The sequence below is a fragment of the Asparagus officinalis genome, chromosome 6 (genome assembly GCF_001876935.1).
Source record: "Asparagus officinalis chromosome 6, Aspof.V1, whole genome shotgun sequence".
NCBI lineage: Eukaryota > Viridiplantae > Streptophyta > Magnoliopsida > Asparagales > Asparagaceae > Asparagus > Asparagus officinalis.
The window spans coordinates 26,307,146-26,324,822 of NC_033799.1; the positions used below are offsets into that span (position 1 = coordinate 26,307,146).

Sequence of the window (17,677 nt, forward strand, 5' to 3'; positions counted from 1 at the left end):
CTGAAGGAACTCACTAGAAGAAGCAAAGAGCGTTCTCTTGAATTTGACTCCCTAGTCATACATTGGAGAAGCAGAGAAGTTGTCTAAGTCTATCGACGATCATGTGGATTTGGTGAATGGGTTCAGGCTTTTATAGCCGTTGAAACAAACATTGAATCAACGAGATGAAAATTTTACTAATTGAACTATTCGTGGTTCATGTTACTTCCCCTTTGCATTTTCGTTATGAGCAAAGGCAGGTTATACCACAAACCGTTTGTGTTTGTATTATTGTGTAAGCTTGCAAGGGTAAATTAACAAAAGAAAAACAAAATTGAATAAGCATGTAGCATTGTTGGGTAATCTTTAGATCACTGCAATCAGTTTCATTTGGTTCTTTTACTAATGGCCTGGAGGAAGAAAATTGCAAGCAGGAGGCTTCAAATACTAGAAATGGATTCTGGAGAAGCAACACGGGTATGCTTCCATGTATTGCTAAGTTCATTGTATTCTCCTTGTGTCAATTGTATTTTGTAGTCTCCTAGGACTTGTATTTGTGATCAACATATAGGAATCAGAAATTGTATGCCCCCATGATGGTATATTGTAAGTCGGGGGATTTGATTATTGGATTTATGCCCCCATGATGGTTTTTCCCCCTTGTGTCAATTGTCTCCTTGATAGTTTGTTTTCATTTGAAATACTTGAAGTTTGTTTACCTCGACACTTATATTTATATTGATTTTTGGTTGCTACCCCTTATGTAGGTTGCAATAGTAATTCTTGTTTATGCGATTTGAACAATATTCTTGTGTTCTTTTCTTTTGAAATAAAGTATCTGGGTACTTAAATCTGTAAATATCAACAAACATCTGTGTGGTATACTTGTATTGGTTGGACGATTCTGCCTTAGTATTCTCTTTTTGTTCACAATATAGATTTCTTGTTTTTTACATATTTAGATACAGTTAGTTGTTGTCCTATTTTACTCTCTCAATCTTTAACATCTGTATGGTCTTGAAACTACTAGTACACTTGAAAATAACTATCAAAATATCCGATGGAAATTTCATGTGGCGTGATCTCGCCTATAAGAATTGACATACGTGGTAAGGACTGAGAGAATTAGACTGTGTTTAATTATCACATAAGTAAAGAGAATACAGATCCAAAAAATACAGTTGCTTCTCTAATTACATCAAAATATGCAAAATCAACATCTAAATATGCAAAAACAAAAGTCACTTACAAAAATCACTCTAGTTCTTTCTCTAATGTGCCTCAAAAGAGTATAGTTTGCTTCGAACTCGTTGAGTAAATATTTGGAAAAACCTATTGACAGTAAATAGTTTATTGTTCTGTTGAATTTTGTGATAGCTGTTATATCAACTTTTGCTCATTACTACTTGAATTAACTTAAGTTTCATCAGCTTAATATTATGTTCTTTTCTCAGAAATAGTGCCTATAGCTTGGGATCTCATGCAACTATTTTTATGATAAGTATGAAGAGTTTTGAGAAATGAAAAAAAGAGAAAAAAAGGAAAAAAAAAAGAAAAGTAAAATGAGCTATTTGTATTCCAGTAAGCAAGCGGACATACAAAAAACTGCCTGATTATTTCTATAAGTAAAGTTTCTTTCACTTATAACAGAATGTACCACTACCACCCAAATACTGTTAGCGTCTTTAATATTTGATGAAAGTTAATAGTGGTGACTCTTAACATTACATTCGTCATCAGATTTTGCTGACGTGATAATGATCTGACCCTGCCATGTTCAGCAAAAAAATTAGTGAAATCACAAGTTCAACATACACGTTTGTATGAAACTTGCAACTAATTTTTGCTAACGTAGCAGCCATGTGATCTCCTCAACAATATTTTACAGAAATTTGCAAAAAGAACATAGATTGATGACATTGATAATATTAATGACTGTGGTTGACGACTTCTAAATATTAATGATCCGAAAGGACCGAAAAGATACTTGGCTAGCACATGAGGGACCTACAACAATGTTTTACCAAAAATCTATATGTATTATTAGATTATCCACCATTTACCTTCCTTTTAAAGAAAGTATCTGATGAACTGAACCTAACCTCCACAGGAAAGGTGTATAAAATGAATCAAGGCGCTCGCTCCTCGATCTATCCAATTCCTTAAAAAAAAGTGGCTCCTTTTTCCCGCTCCACTAAACCCCGAACAAATTCCCCCTTTAAATCTAGGGTTAGGGTTTCGATCTCGTCTGCAACTCTATGGAAAAGCTCTTGTCACCCCCTCAATCCCCATTCGCTTTCTTGCCGCCCTTTTCCTCCTCTCCCTCTTCGACTTCGATCAGCAGACGATCAGGCCAGCTAAGGTTTCGGATTCAGCCCACCCCTCCTCGGCGATTTAAACCACTTAGGGTTTCGGTGAGCAGTTCAGAAGGAGTCACGACTACGAAGGTAAAGATCTCCATTCTTGGTTTCCTGGCTGGGGAATTTTCACGAACACAAGCTCTGCCTTTTATTGACTACATGCTTGTTTTTTGCTTTTTTGTGATTATTTCGTTGCTAAGTTTTCTTAAATCTCATGTACTATAATCTTGAAATGTTTCTCAAAAGTGGCATCTTTTGGATTTTTGAATAAAGATAGGATTTTTTATAAGTTTACGTGAGGGAATATTTTGTGATAGAGCATAAAACTTTTAGTAAATAATAAATATCATATGCTATAGGTCACTTTTTTTTCTTCTTCTGGATTTGTAATATAGGGCTTCTACTGTTGTATTTTGAATTTCAGGTTCTTAATTTTTTTAAAACAAATTGAGATGATCCTTTGGCAGTCCTTAATTTATAGTGTGCTATATTCAATCCAATAATTGGGCTTATGAGTCTTCAATGATGATTAAATTTGATCTGTAATGATCTAATTTTTTTGGTGGTCCTTTTTCTTTAGTTTTCCTCAAATTTGGACAACTAGTTGAATATGTTTTGGCTGTGTGAACTTTAATGTTTTAGATGGAGCATCATCATGAAGAGGAGGTTGTTGATCTTGAATTTGTTAGCATTATGGCTCTATCACCTTTAGATGGCCGATATTTACAGAAAGTCAAGGATTTGCACCCATTCTTTAGTGAATATGGGTTAATCTGTTACCGTGTAATGGTCGAGGTAACTTTCATTAAATTCTCCTGTAAGAATAAATATTTAATAAGTGCTTTTTTATTCAACACCAGTGCACAATTTTAGTCTTACAATATGTTTTTTTAAGAATAATGGTCTCATAGTTAAATGTAGATTATACAATCATTTTTGTAGCGAATGATAAAGAAATGTTTCTAGTAAAGCATGAAGAAAATGTGGTTGTTGATTGGATATCCTTGTTCGTCTGCTTACAAATCATAATATGTTTCAGGTATTTAGATAAAAGGTTTAAAGCATTAGTTAGCTCAAAAGGTTTAAAGTTGTGCCTAAAATATTCTGTGAACCGTTGGGATATTTATATTTGATATGCATATCTGACAATAGTACCCCTCTTCTAATAAATTTGCATATGATGTAGTATTAGCAGTTTCTGTATGAGTCCATCGAACATTGTTTATTTAGGTCATGCTTATTAGTGTGCTTTCTTTTACAATCTGACAATCTGCTTAGCCTCTGCTTTGATATAGGTATAGCAATCTTCATTAAAACTTGTCATAGTGTAGTCATGTCTTGGGTAATGGAGAAAGACATAACTTTCAAGTAAAAAAGGTTTACCTCTTTCTCCATTACCCATCATGATCTGACAAAGCTGGCCACTGTAGTTATTTTCATGTTGGCTACTTAGTGCAAAATGCTAATCTGAAGCGATTCTTTTTTAGGTAAAATGATTGCTAAAATTAACAGAAACACCTAAAATCAATGAGGTTCAATGCTTTAGCGAGAATGCCAGGTCTTATTTAGAAAGTATAGTTAGTGGCTTCAGCAAAGCTGATGCTCTAGAAGTGAAAAAGTTTGAAAAAGTAACTAACCACGATGTTAAGACAGTTGAATACTTCTTGAAACAGAAATGTCAATCCAATGCTGAGATTGCTGAGGTGAGTTTTTGATGTTCCTTGTTGTGGGTACTCTATACTTCCTCTTTTTATAACTACGACTAGCTGTGGTTTCAAGGATTTCATTTGATGCTTAATATTTGACATCAGCTAAAATTAATAGAAATACCTGAAATCAAGGAGGTTCAAGTTTTAGCGAGAATGCCAGGTCTTATTTAGAAAGTATAGTTAGTGGCTTCAGCAAAGCTGATGCTTTGGAAGTGAAAAAGATTGAAAAAGTAACTAACCACGATGTTAAGGCAGTGGAATACTTCTTGAAACAGAAATGTCAATCCAATGCTGAGATTGCTGAGGTGAGTTTTTGATGTTCCTTGTTGTGGGTACTCTATGCTTCCTCTTTTTATAACTAAGACTAACTGTGATTTCAAAGATTTCATTTGATGCTTAATATTTGACATCAGATTCTACAAAATTCTTTTTTAGGTACTGGAGTTTTTCCATTTTGCTTGTACATCAGAGGATATAAATAATTTAGCCCATGCATTGGCACTGAAGGAGGCGTTCAACACTGTCATATTTCCTGTGATGATTGAGTTGTTGAATGCAATATGAAAATTAGCGAAGGAAAATTCTCATATCTCCATGTTGTCTCGCACTCATGGATAGGTATTTTCAGTTCTAGATAAGAGGCAACTCTTGTTATAACGGAATACCAACTTTTTATTGATTAGATGTTATCTACAAAAACTTTAATGCTATATAAGCATAATTGAAAATCTTATATTTCCCTTTTATTTGTGTTTACACATAGAAGGACATAGTTTATTGTATATATTGATTAAAAAAAAAGAATCAGAAGCTATTAGACTAAGAAAATGCAGAGAATGCTTCAAGGAAAAAGAAAAATTCTTTTTCATTTCCATGAACTAATTTATTTAGCAATCCTAAATTCTTAATGAAATTTATCCCAAATGAAGAAGGGATGCAACTGACAAGAGCATGTTTAGAGAAGGATTAGAGTGTTAGACCCTAGAGGGGGGGTGATTAGGGTCTTATGCTAATCTAATCCGATTTTATACCAATTAAAACTTATTAACAACTATATTCTTGCAAGTATGATATACAACTAATTATAAGCAAGAATAAGCAATATACACAAGATGATATATCCTAGCAATGAGATATCTATATGGTATATGCAAGGATATATAAACTATCACAAGGGACAAACAAACTAAACAAGATAGTGGAAAGGATAAACAACAAGCAATAGGCAATGACGATATAAGATATGAACATAAGATTAGGTGCGCCAATGTAAACTCAAACGCACAATATGTTCACGAGGTTCGGACCATCTGTCCTACATCCCCGCTCCCCACTCTCGGGGAGAATCCACTACACAATCCGGTTTGGAAGCCGAAACTTCTATACACACTTAGTTTTCTAGCTAACCGAAAACTCTATACACTCGGTTAGCAAATCAACCGACAACTCTCACAAATCCTCACAAAGTACATACACAAGCTACAACCTCAAGTATTGGTCCTCACATATCGAATCCCTTAAGTTCTCGGAATTATCACCTCTCAGTTGGCCACCGACGCCACTCCTCTCGGTATCGACTCCGTCCTCACCACACACTCCTTTCGGTGTACAAGTGTATTACAAAGTGAATTTCACAATTATACACACAACAAATGATTGTTCTTTAAACAAAGTAAGAACTTAATTAGGCTTAACTCAATGTTACTATCTCTTACAACCCTAATATACTATGTATGCAAATACTATAAGCTCAAGTGGGTGTGTGTAACAATGAGTATAAATCAAAGTAAATCTAAACTCAAATAAATTCTAGCGTATGACAATTAGGCACACAACAAATGATTGTTCTTTAAACAAGGTGAGAACTTAATTAGGCTTAACTCAATGTTACTATCTCTTACAACCCCAATATACTATGTATGCAAATACTATAAGCTCAAGTGGGTGTGTGTAACAATGAGTATAAATCAAAGTAAATCTAAACTCAAATAAATTCTAGCGTATGAATATGAAAATCAAGCAATATAAAAAACTGAATAAGAGTTCAGAAAAACTTCTCTATGATGAAAAGAGAGAGAAGGAGAAGAGTTGAATGCTCAAACACCAATGGATGATCTCCTCTAGCTCTTGTGAAAATTTCTTCACAAACTTGAAACTTGAAACAAACTTGAAACCCTTAAACAAATTTGTAAAAACTTTTTGAAATATTTTACTTAAACATCCATAAGAAATAATAGAAGTTAAGGGCTTTTTATAGCCTCTTAAACCATCCAAAAACACTCCAAAATCAAAACTAGTCGTTTCTAGCCGTTACTAGCCGTTATAGGGTGAAAAGACCAAAATACCCCAAAATTCAGCATTCTGGAAATTTGCGTATCTGGGTTTGTAAAATCAATTAAAAATAGTAAATCAACTCTACAAAATAATAAAATTTTTAGAGACATATCTACACATGTTGAAAGACATGTTAGAGAAAGAATTTATTAAATATCACTTCCCATTTATGGAAAATAATTATTTGAACACAAATATACAGTTTTCGAAATCTGCTGACATACACGATTTTGTAAAATCAATTGGGCACAGTAAAACAATTTCAAAAATTATGGAATTTTAAGATAAGTTTCCAAACATGTATATAAACATGTCAGAGAAAGAATTTATAAAATATCAAATTTATAAAATATCACTTCCCAGGTGAGAGAAATAAATATTTGAACACAGATATTACAGTTCTGAAAACTGCTAAAACACTTGGTTTTCTAAAATCAATTTAACATAGTAAACCAACTCCAAAATTGATGAAACTTTGGAAAATGTTTATAAACATGATAATAAACATGTTAGAATAAGAATTTCTTAAATTAAATTTTCTATTTGTGAAAACTCATGTATTTTACAAGTATGTCCAAAACATGAAAAATATGATATACATGAAATTTGATGTTTTGACATAAACACAACTTTGAAACATTTTCAAACATTCTTATAGACTTAATAAAGGATATAAAATGTTGTTATGAAGTCTATAAACTAGAAACACAAAATTTTCACAAATATGCATATTCTATGTAATATTTTCTAAAACACAATAATAAATATGAAATATGTATTTTCATATTTATAAACATGGAAACCCAAAAACATTTATGTATATATATATAACTATATATATACACATAGAAACTAAAAACTTGTACGTATATATAAAACTAAATATACATAGAAACCAAAACTAAAATGTGTGTGTATATGATATTGAGCTTAAAGTATTGAACACACATAATATAAATCTAAACTAAATACACTCAAGCAATCTTGATCTTCAATAAGCTTGACTTGGTATACTTGCAGATGAAGCTTGAACTTAGATCTTCAACTTTGAATAGCGAGGCTTCAACCACTATTCCACCAACCTCTATTTGATATGATCGTTATGGCGCAATCCATCCATCCTCCAACATATTGTTTGTCTACAATAAATAGATAAACATAAACACTAGACAAACAATATTAGTCGTAAATTATTTGTTAAACATCATCAAAACAAGAAACAAGCCAAAAAGAACGCCGCTCGCCGACGGAGAAGATCCATCCGACGAGCACACTTACGAGAAAGCCGATTGTTGGCCCAACGCGAAGATCGCGTTTCTAAAGATCCAACCGAACTTGGCGTCCCCAAAGAAGAACGCTCACTGCGTGGTAATGAGCCCAACTATCAGCCTAGGCTGATACAGCTCAAACGCGACCCTGAGTGGCGCGTTGTTCACTCAAAACGCAGCCCTCAGAATGGAGCTGCCAAAACCAAACGCGACCCTCATAGGCGCGTTCCAATTGAACATGACTCTCAGGAGTCTGTTTCACAAATTAAACGCGACCCTCAGGTGCGCGTTCAAACGAAGCATGACTCTCAGGAGTCTGTTTCACCAACCAAACGCGACCCTCAGGGGCGCGTTCAACCAAAACTTGACCCTCAGAGGTCAGGTTCATCATTTAAACGCAGGCCTCGGCCTAGTGTTTTCAAACGCGACCCTCGCGTTACTTCTCAAGAACGCGATCTTCAAGAGGTCCGTCAGGTTCAAAAAAGTCAGCGTGGCTTTAAAATTCACGTTCGACAAGAACCAATCTCACCTACCCAAGGGCAGGGGGTTCCAACTCCACCTCCAAGTCCGGGGAAAGTTTCCTCCCAAGTTCCTGATCTTCGGGAATTGTTGTCGAGAGGAAAATCAGCAGCACAAACAGCTCACCCATGTCAATGTGAGAGGCTTATCTCGGCAGTCTTGTCAGAATGCCCTTGTTGTGCAACAACACCTCGGCAGTCTGTATTCGACAGGTTGACGAATGTCGTTAGACCTGCCAAACGACAACGCCGCAACAAAAAGAAGACAGTTGAAGCGGAATACCCTCAGGTCACTATCAACATGATCGGCCGAGGGAAAGCCTTGCCTACTGATTCCGATGAGTCACAAGAGAGTCATCACTCGACTGTCAGAGAAATTTGTGACCAGTTCGAAGGAGTATATCAGAATACTCGGACTCGAACAGGAGCTATTCGCCCGGTTGACTATCAAAAGTTAGCCAAAGGCATTACAACAAGTGAAGAACATTCAGCAATAGCTGAATCTCAATCGTCAAGCTCTGTTGGAGCACGCGAGGTCTCCGCTTACATGTCAGGGAATCACGAAGACATCGCCAAAAGAGTGGACGAACATCATGTCATGCTCCAGGCGCAACAAGAGACACTTCTCCAATTAAAGGATATGCTGGCTCAGCTTCTTGCTGAAAAAGGCCACAAACCTGAATCTTCCCGGAGAACAACTTCAAAGGGAAAACAAAAAGTGCACGAACATTCAGATCGTGAGACTCACAACCTGGGATCCTCTTCTGAAGGTGAGAAGGAGATGGAGAAAGAACTGCACCCTCAATCTACTAAAGTGGATGAGCTGGAGGCTCGCCTTAACGCAATCGCCAACCGAAGCGAGCTCCGGGAAGAGGGAGTTGTGCGGCCTTACCCTGCTGAGTGGGATACAGCTCCCTACCCACCGAAGTTTAAGGCCCCTACCTTACAACCGTTCGATGGTACAGGATCGCCAAATCAGCACATTTACTACTTCAAGTCCCAAACTGGGGATGTAGTAGCAAACGACGCCATCCTGACCAGGCTGTTCATCGGTACCCTTAAGGGTGTCGCCTTCGAATGGTTCATGAAATTGCCTGCCGGATCTATCCAGAAATGGGTAGACCTGGAAAGGCTATTCTTGGCCAGATTCTTTGAGGACGACACGGAGGTCTCGGTCCCAACTCTTCTTGCCACTAAGCAAAGGAAAGGAGAGTCCATCAAAACCTATGTGGAGAGATTCCGCAGCATGGCATTGCGATGCCCCTCAGGTATGACCCAATCAACTCTGGTTGAAACTTGCAGGCACAACCTGCAGACCCAGCTCCTTGCTCAAATGGGGGTGGCAGAATGTCGCTCCTGGAGACAACTAGTCTCACAAGGAGAACAAGCTGAAGAAATAGTGGCACGGGTCAAAGCCGAAGAAATGCCACAACCCAAGCCGCAGCAGCAAAATCAGCAACGCAACCAGAACAACGCCCAACGGTCTAAGGGGAAGGAGACCTTGGCGGCCGACTACACGCGAGTTCCACCGCCGAACAAGCAGGGCAAAGCGCCAAATCAGCAAAGAGCGCCCAAGCAGTATTCGTTCAAAGAGGAGCACGTGGATACATTATTCCAATTGCTTCGAAAGAACAACAAGCTGCAATTGCCTGAGGTCAGGAAGCCGGATGAAGCAGTGAAAGTGGATGACCCCAACTATTGTCGTTATCACAGATTCCTTGGACATCCTACCAAAAAGTGCTATGTATTTAAAGACATCCTGCAGAATTTGGTGAACGCTAATGTGCTCACACTGAAGCCAGAGCAGAAGACCGTATCTACTAACATGATAGCGGTCCAATTTGGTAACTTCCCCCCGGTGGTAACCGCAAACGGTGTTGTACCCATCCGCAAGGGAGAAATGCGCCTGAAGAATGCTGACCTGCATAGTCAGCGGACGGCGTCGTCCCCATTCGCAAGGGAGAAATACGTCTGAAGAATGCTGACTTGCATAGTCAGAAGGACAGGGGGTTGGTGCCCCTCACTACCCCAAAAGGGGAAATCATGTGGGTCCACCCTGATCTGCTAGGAGATCAACAATGGACGAACACCCCGTCCAAAAAGAAGGGAGGCAAGGCTAAGTCTTCCAACATGATTAGCCCCTCCATTACTGAAGATGATGACCACCTCAAGCCTCTTACTGATTCAGAAGAGGAGAGGATTGTTCTAGCAGCATACCCAGAAGGCAATCCTGGCACTCGGTCAGGAAAAGCTTACCTGAGAGATTATGGCCAGAACGCTCCAGAGGCCGAGGAACAGCCCCAAGACGCTGGGGGTTCTGTTCCGAAAAAGCCAGTAGACAAAGGAAAACAGAAGGAGCTCCGATTCCACAGAAATCTCCACCAGGAAACTGGAGAGTCGAGCGCTCCCTTCCAATTCAACGTCATGGCGCAGCTGGCCAACATACCGGCCAGGATTACTTTATATGAGCTCCTAAGGTTATCCAAAACTACCAAGGAAGCTCTGATTGAAGCCCTGAAGAATACAGAGAGCTTCATCACCCAAGTCACCCCGGCTCCCGAAGCCTCTGATGATCAAACTTGTCTGCAATGCCTGCAAGCAGCGAGAAGTCTACCTTGCATATCGTTCACACAAGAAGACATGCAGGTCAAACATGAGCATGACCGACCACTATACTACACAGGGTATATTGGATCCTCTGAAATCAGTCGTGTTCAAGTTGACCCGGGCTCAGCGCTCAGCATCATGCCCTCGCACCGACTGCACACCACCCAGACTACTATTTTCGGGTTCAATGCAAACAGCACCCGACCCTTGGGAAAGATCAAGCTCAGATGCCAGATCGGAGATCTCAAGTCTGAGGTCACATGCTACATCATAGATGCGGACACGTCCTACAATCTTTTGCTAGGACGACCATGGATACATGCAAACCGCATTGTCCCATCTACTCTGCACCAGGTCATGAAATACGCCAATGACGAGGGTGAAGTTCAAACCCTAATCGCAGAAAAATACCCCTTCCGAGGAGTAGAAAACTTCCATACCGACTCCGTATTCTATTTGGAATCCCAAGAGAAAGAAGATGTGGACAGCGGTAATGAAGCTGACATCGAGCCAGACCCCGATAAAGATTGTCCTTGGGAGTTAAACTTTGATGTAATGGGTCAGGATGAGAGTAATAATGATGTACCGAGTGGGGGCGAGTGGTGCATTAATGAAGATTTCATTTTAGCGTACTCGTCTGATGTCTCTCTTAACAATAAACAAATAGAGAATGATTCTAGTGCAGGTACCAACCCATGGCCTTAACTTCGGGAAAGGGAGGCAAACGCCGATCCGAATGTCTCTCACTCCTGAAGGAAAACCTCCGGACTATTATCAAAAAACCAGAAGAGGCGTGGGTTACGTCACACCTCCTCCCGCCTCGGAAAATGAAATCAGTAATTACCTGCGGCAGGACCATTCATCCGGAATATCGTCATACGAGTCCGACGTCAGCATTGGACCCTTCTTTAAAAACTTGACTGTGAACATGGTTTCAACCAATCATCCAGATGAAGACGCAGGGGGTGACGAGGAGTTAATGGAATCGACCGATGATCCTTGGATCAAGCGTCTCAATATCCTATGGGATATGCGTTTCGAACAACGCGAACCACCCACTGAAGATAAAGTGATCCAAGTCAACATGGGAGATGAGTCTGACCCCAAGCCCATTTTTATAGCCGAAGACCTATCATCCACCGAGAAGGAAGACTTTATATCTCTCATCCGAGAATATATAGACGTCTTCGCTTGGAACTATGAAGATATGCCCGGCCTTGCCCCGAAGTTTACCACGCACCGTCTCAACATTGATCCGGGCGCAAAACCCGTTAAACAACAACAACGCAGGTTTCATCCAGAGATCATGGAATCAATTGAGTCAGAAGTTAAAAAGCTTATAGACTCAGGTTTTGTGAGGGAAGAACAACATCCAGATTGGGTAGCTAACATTGTTCTAGTCCCCAAAAAGAACGGTAAGGTCCGGATATGTATCGATTTCCGTGATCTTAATGCCGCCTTTCCGAAAGACGAATTCCCACTCCCCATCACGGATGTTATGATTGACAACACCTGCGGGTATGAAAGGATGTCTTTCATGGACGGATTCTCTGGGTACAATCAGATCAAGATGCACCCGGACGACGAAAAGCACACTGCTTTTAGAACACCACTGGGGGTGTATTGCTACACAGTGATGCCCTTCGGCCTGAAGAATGCAGGTGCAACTTATCAGCGTGCAATGAACACGATCTTTCACGAACATCTCCGAAAGAAGATCGAGTGCTACGTTGATGACATAGCGGTAAAGAGCCAATGCAAAGACGATCATCTTGCAGATCTGAAGACAATGTTCGAAATCATGCGAGCACATCAGCTGAAGATGAACCCGACAAAATCATTCCTCGGAGTATCAAGCGGAAAATTCCTGGGATTTATTGTTACCTCTAAGGGAATTTCTCTCGATCCAGAGAAGGTGCGTGCCTTCCAAGACATGCCACCTCCGAAGAATCTCAAAGAGCTCAGAGGTTTGCAAGGCAGATTAGCCTACATTCGATGATTCATATCAAATCTTTCAGGACGCTGCCAACTCTTCTCCAAGCTCATGAAGAAAGGAGTATCCTTTGTTTGGGATGGAGAGTGCCAAAAAGCATTCGAGGAGATTAAAAGGTATCTCACTCAACCGCCAGTTCTCGTGGCCCCAGTATCAGGAAAGCCGTTCCTGTTATATGTAAGGGCCATGGAACATTCCCCCGGAGCTTTGTTGGCCCAGAACAACGATCAAGGTCAAGAGCAAGCCATCTATTATCTGAGCAGAACCATGATGGGAGCCGAACATCGGTATAATCCTGTCGAAAAAGAATGTCTCGCCTTGGTATTCGCAGTTCAAAAGATGCGACATTACCTAGTTGGACAGACAATTCACGTCATCTCCAAAGTAAATCCTTTGAGAGTGCTGATGACGAAACCATCATCTCTGAATTGCCGGCTTGCAAAATGGGCCATTCTCTTGTCACAGTACGACATGCAGTTCATGCCCCAAAAGGCGGTCAAAGGTCAAGCACTGGCAGACTTCTTAGCCGATCATCCAGTATCGGGAACGTCTAAATTGTATGAGGAATTACCTGACGAGGTTGCTGAAGCTTGCGCTACCCAAGAAGCTACGCAAGTGTGGAAGTTATTCTTCGACGGTGCATCCAGAGCAAATCCTCATGGAGCAATCACTGCGGGAGTAGGAGTAGTGTTAATCTCTCCGAACGGCCACGTAATCCCAAGGGGATTTTCCTTAATCGAACCCTGCACCAACAACGTAGCCGAGTATAACGCTCTGCTATTAGGCATGCAATTTGCTGTGCTTGAAGACGCCTTAGCTAAGCAGCAGGAAACCTTCAGGTTCGAAATGCAGATGGCCATGCAAAACATGAGAGAAATGCATGACCAGCAAATTCAAGCACTGGCGAACCAGCAAGGCGAACCAAGTCGTCGTAACCAGGTTAATCTGGAAGATGAGGACACAGGTGCGAATGAAACCCATAACGCCAATAATCCTCCCATCAATGCAGGGGGTGGTAATGAGAATGCTGATGAAGACTCAGGTGAAAACTTGAAGATCAAGAACCTTGAGAGCAAAATCAACACATTGATCTCCGCTCAAAAGACGAAGAAAACAGGCATTCCTTGTCCATACCCACGAGAATGGGAATCAATCCCCTATCCGGCGAAGTTCAACTTAATCAACTTCACGCCGTTTGATGGGAAGGGTTCACCCACTCAGCATGTGATTTATTTCAAATCACACCTGGGGGTAATCTCCGGCAATGAGCCTCTGATGGTACGGTCATTCGTCGGCACTCTTCGCGGAGCCGCCTTCGATTGGTATCGCCGCCTCAAGCCAAGTAGCGTGAACAGTTGGGACGATATGGAGACCATGTTCCTCGCTAACTTCTTTGACGACGACACCGAGATATCTATCGGAGCATTGCTCGATGAGAAGCAGAAGGACGGGGAGTTAGTCGACACTTTCGTCAAAAGGTTCCGGAACAAGGCGATGAACTGCCGGGACCCGATCACGGAAGAGTTCATTCTCCAGACCTGCCATAACAATCTTTCGTTGGACGTGTTGGAAGCAATGGGAACAGCACCGTCCAAAACGTGGAAGGATCTGAAGGTCCGAGGGGAGCAAGCTGAGCGATTCCTCCGAAGGAAGAAAGCCGAGAGGGGTCAATCAACAACTAAGCCTCCGAATTCTAACTTCGCCTCCCGTGGTAAGGACAAGACACCTGCAGCAGCTGTTGATGTTAATCAAACGTCGCAACAGCAATCCCGGAGACAGCAGAAGACTTCGGGTCCGAGACTCCAAAGAGAGTATTCCTTCAAGGACGAAGACGTTCCAGCCATCTTCGAATCCCTCCTTGGAAACAACAAGATCAAGCTACCACCCATCACGAATCAGGAGGAAGCTGACAACACTACAGACTCAAAGTACTGTGCATACCATAGGAGGGACGTTCATCCCACCAAGGATTGCTTTGCTCTCAAAAATAGCATTCAGACCTTGGTTGAAGCCGGCGTTATATCGCTCAATTAAATCAAAACAAAACTCTAAAGAGTATACGAGTATAAACTGTTTCTCAATCCTCCAACAGGTGCATGAGGTTAAACTGCTCCCTTACATACTCCAATAGGTATACGAGTATAAACTGTTCCCTAATTTTGGTTGGGAAGTTCCTGGAGAATATTACGCTAGTATTCTTAAGGATAACCCAGTCAGGTAACTGAGAATAATGTCCGAACCAGTTCCGCATAGGAAGCTAGGGGTGGATGATTCATGTAACGGGAGGTTCCCAAAAGAAATCTATATAGTGTATTCTTAGGGATAATCCGGTCACCACAGCAAGATGATGAATAACTTAGGGATAATCCGGTCACCACAGCAAGATGATGAATAAGAAACTCCCATTCAAATTCTCACCGCGTCTATGCACTCAACACTCTCATTGTTAGAGTCTGGACATAATATTCGGAATTGGTCAAACCTTTCTACAGTTAGGACCACAACCAAAATCCCCCTCTCGATTCCTCCAATGAACGAGAGGTCCACAGATCGAGCGATCAAACCTTCCGTCTCAAACCTCTCAAACCTTCTTACAGTTAGGACCACAGTCAAAATCCCCTCTCGATTCCTCCATTGAACGAGAGGTCCACTTTCAAATCAAGTGATCAAATCTTCCTACAGTTAGGGTCACCTCAAACTCCCATTTGGCCAAACCTTCCTACAATTAGGGTCAAAACCATAATTCACTCTCGATAAACGAGAAATTCACCTTTAGTTTGGTAATCAAACCTTCTGACAGTTATGATCATCCGAAGTTTTCGATTCTCGAAGTGGAGGTCACACTCCTAGTTTCATCGTTCCGGATTCTGGGGGTAGAGATCCCACCTCGAGTCTCCTTTCCAGCTGAAGATAGAATATAAAATTCTTCTTCTTCAGTGTCGGGAGATAGAATATAAAATTCTCCCTTTCCCACACCAACCATTTTCCAAGAATTTAGGATTCATCATAGGAAGTTTATCCCGAATCCTAAGCAGGGATAAGTCTGCGCCTAACACGCGCTGCCGGTTTAGTCTTTCTCCAAAGAAGAAGACACCAGAGTTCGATTCTGGGGTATTCTATCCCGAAGCCTAAGTAGGGATAAGTCTGCGCAAACCTAAGCAAGGATAAGTCTACGCTTAACCCGCGTCGCCGGTTAGTTCTTAACCGTTAAAAAGAACACCTGTTCACATATTCAACATTGTGACAGGTTGTTATTAATAATACCAAAATCCATGCCTTACACGCATGGGGAATATCATCCTGAATCCTAAGAAAGGATATGCCGACGCCTAACACGCGTCACCGGTTTAGTCTTTCTCCATAGAAAAAGACACCAGAGTCCGATTCTGGGGTATTCTATCCCGAAGCCTAAGTAGGGATGAGTCAGCGTCTAATACACGTTGCTGGTAGCCTATTCCCATAACGATGGTGAAGTCTATGTATTCAAAGTCATAGCAACAAGTCTCAGAGGATTCAATCTCTGAGCGCAACGTCACATGCGGAACGGACTTAAAACAATCCGCATGTAAGCCCGAGTCAAACGGTAATCGGTAAGAGCACGTCAAATCCGTTGAAGGCTAGGGGTTAGCCAAACACCCTAAAGACAACGCCTAACACGCGTCGTCGGGTAGTCTATTCGCGTGAGAAAGACGAAGTCTACGTATTCAATATTGTAGCACTAAGAGCGTTAACTCTCTTAGCACAACGTTACATGCGGAACGGGTTTAGACAATCAGCATGCTATCCCGGCTTAAACAGTAGTCGGTAAAGGCTTATCAAACCCGTTGATGGCTGAGGGTTTGCCAAAAATCCTATAAATACGAGAGTCACTGACGCATCAGCTTCATTAGTTGGTCTCGTGACTTGAGCATCCAACGACATTCAAAACCCTGCTTCTTAATACTCCGAAAAGTATACGAGTATAAACTGCTTCTTAATACTCCGAAAAGTATACGAGTATAAACTGCTTCTTAATACTCCGAAAATCAATGCGTTGCAATGAAAGAATCAATACTCCGAAAAGTATACGAGTATAAACTGCTTCTTAATACTCCAATAAGGTATACGAGTATAAACTGTTCCCTATTTTTGGTTGGGAAGTTCCTGGAGAATATTTTTCTAAAAATATTCTTAAGGATAACTCAACAACACTACGCCGGACAACGCGTTGTAAATGATGATCCAACACCGACGACCGATGGTCAATTCTATGTTGAAACAACCAACTCGAGCTAAAAAGTTGACAATGAATTCAATGAAGGCAATTTTCACCGCGAACAATCTGGCGACCACAGTAGGAAAGAACAAAGCACCGAATAGCCTGAAGGATTGAAGGAATCAAGAACAGAAGTCATTCCAAAGTCTCGTTACACCGACTGAAGGTTGGGACAATCATATCCAAAGTATTCCAGACTCTTCTATAAAAGAACGAGATTGAAATACTTTGGAGGGGGTATCTGTAGGCGTATAAAATTGCTTATAGGTCCCTTAGCACAGCTCGGCACAAACCGACGAACCATCGGGCGACGTATCCAAACACGAGCGTCAGTTCACAACGCCGAAGCCAAGTGACACACAACGAAGCGGATTAACGAGGCGACGAGGCTAACGAACCGCACGCAAACAATAGAATACATCCATTCGCATGCGGAATCAAGCTAACAGTTCGGTGAGTCAACGAGTCATCCAACCATAGAACGGATTTGAACTCAAACACCGAGACAGATTTACTGCCATATTGGGATTCGGACTGTCAAATCAGAGTCCGGATCAACAACGAAGCGGGTTTACTGCCAAATCAGGATTCAGATCAACAAATCAGAGTCCAAATCAACCACGAGACCGGAAAAAATGGCAAAACCCAAACACC

The 17,677-nt window shown here is 41.0% G+C and overlaps 1 pseudogene; it reads left to right on the plus strand.

Annotated features, from left to right (window-relative positions):
• LOC109845941 overlaps positions 385–17,677 on the plus strand; it is a 53,228-nt pseudogene continuing 35,935 nt past the window's right edge.